Raw genomic sequence first — 2,387 nt, forward strand, 5'->3', positions numbered from 1 at the left:
CCCCCCCACCCCTTAAAATACACTGCATTTTTGACAGTGTGATTTACTGAGTTAATCAGACATCACTTTCTAAAGTGCTGCACTTTAGAAAGCTTAGTGATTTGAGTGACGTCATTGGGCTTTAAAATAGCTGAGAAATTGGTCTCAAGGCCTTTCTTGAGACGGGCTAGTGGACAAATCAAAAAAATCTGAATTACACTGTAAATGAGGCATCAGCAAATAAAGCGGACTGCAGTGCACTTTCCAAGAGCTTTGTTACTCCTCTGGGCTTGCTCATTGGTTCAACGTAGGGAAATGTGTGGTCTACTGGCACTTTGCTCCATCCTCCTCTCCTTCAAATTACTTTGCCAGGAATTATGAAATCATGCGTCACTGTTGCTCCCAACACACTGTTTATGCACCTACACAGAGGAGTTAATGTAAAACAACTTCTTACAAACTTTTTTTTTTTTAAACACACAAATACAGTTTCAAGCAGTTTAACAAAAAACACTGCACATGTACGCTAACACACACATAGCTAGTTGCGAAATGCAGTGAGTCAGTCTGACGCGGTCTTAGAGGAAGTGGCTTAAGACAGTCATTTACTCGCCCACATGCTGCCATGAAGGAAATGGATATGATTGATGTTGGTGGTGAGAGCAGTATTTAAGATTGTTGATTGATCTCTGAGTATAACAACTTGTTCCAGACATTGTGAGTTGTGAGTGGGAGACCACCAGACAGTCTGCAGTGGTTTTCTTTTCAGAACTTGCAGCTTTCAGGCTTCCACAGTTATAAAGTGATACAAGGATGCAATTATTATAATCTAATGGGCTTGTTGGCTAGGCCATAGTTTATTTATTTTGCGGTATTATCTAGTAACTTAGCACTACTAGTACCCCTACTAAATACATAGTGACCACCTTGTAAAAACGAGCACAGGTGTAACGTAATTAACACTGCCGCAGACCTATTCAGTTCCAAACAGGCTTAGTCGCTTGATGACTATAAAATAACGTTAAGACATAGATCCAATCAGGGGAGTTATTTTGCTTGTGATAATGTTATTAGTGTTATAAGTGAGTAAACGTACACAATTTGAGTGAGGATGTTCCTGTAGGATAGCCGCTCGTGCTCATGGAGGGAAGTGAAGAAGAGTTCAGTTATAACGTTATCCAGCATGTTTCCATCAGAAACATACAGGACAGATGATGAAATACACTTAGTGGAGGTATTCATTTCCAAATAGGCATTTTTGCGTGCTGGAGAAGACATACTTGAGCCATGAAGCCCTGAAGCCCCGCCCCCGCAGCTGCACACAGCAGTCGCTTGGATTTTTACACGTTTTCCTCCCAACCTTTACTGTGCACTCACTAACTTTTATTCATAGTTTATTCATATTGAATGTGCAACGTGTCCAACCTTCACCAAATTCAACGTGTGTAAGTGTTAATTTTTTTTTTTTAAATCTCATTGTGTAAATACTTTGTGAAAGCACCAGTTGTCAACCCTACAATATCCCTGCAGTATCGATCGTCTAAAATATTGTGACATTTGATTTTTCTCCACATCACTCAGCTCTTTTGGGTACCCAGCAATGCACCCGCCAAGTGTCAAGTACATAAGATGAACGGTTCTCCAGATATTCAATTGACAGAAATCTGAAAGGCGAACACACACACTCACACACACACACACACTCACACATACAGATATTCCTTCTGCTAGACTTTCTGTAGTTAGATATAGTATTTAGAATAACTTTAAGAGGCCTGGGGATATAAAAAAAATCTTTACAATGAGTACATTTACTATTTTAACTACATTTGATTGCAAATGCTTATGTACTTTCATTTCAGTAAAATAGTATAGGAATAGGGCTCAAGGCAAATGCTTTCCTGTAATATTGCTAATGTTGATGGCATAAATCAAACAGTAATCTCTTATGCCCTCTGGTGGAGACTTAATCTCACTGTTTGTGTTTTCTAACACCTGAATACAGTCATTCCACAAGCACTAAAAAACTAAAAAAAATGTTTTTAACCCTCTTGTTGTCCTCGGGTCAAATTTTACCCATTTTCAAAAGGTTTCTATGTCAGAAATTTGGGTTTCTTTCAAACAAATTGCCCAAAATAATAACGTGAATGGTACCGTACAACGTTCTTTACCAGTAATATAAATGATCAGTTCACTACATTTATTTAATTGGGGTATTTATTTAATTTTATGGCATTTGAAGATTTTTTTTTATAAAAGAATTTTGAGAAAACGGACAAATATGTTGGAAAAAAACGTTCCAAAAAGTACAGAAAATAATCAACCAAAACATTGCAAAAAGTGACAAAGAACTTTGGGAAAAGTGACAGAAACACCAAGGAAAGCGGTAAAAGTGTCTTTAGGTTTTA

At 37.7% G+C, this 2,387-nt stretch overlaps 1 protein-coding gene across 3 annotated transcripts in view; it reads left to right on the forward strand.

Annotated features, from left to right (window-relative positions):
* The window catches only part of p2ry6 (pyrimidinergic receptor P2Y6), a 13,555-nt gene that overhangs the window by 9,008 nt on the left and 2,160 nt on the right, over positions 1-2,387 (forward strand). The window lies entirely within an intron of this gene.

The sequence above is a fragment of the Etheostoma spectabile genome, chromosome 3 (genome assembly GCF_008692095.1).
Source record: "Etheostoma spectabile isolate EspeVRDwgs_2016 chromosome 3, UIUC_Espe_1.0, whole genome shotgun sequence".
Taxonomy (NCBI): Eukaryota; Metazoa; Chordata; class Actinopteri; order Perciformes; family Percidae; genus Etheostoma; species Etheostoma spectabile.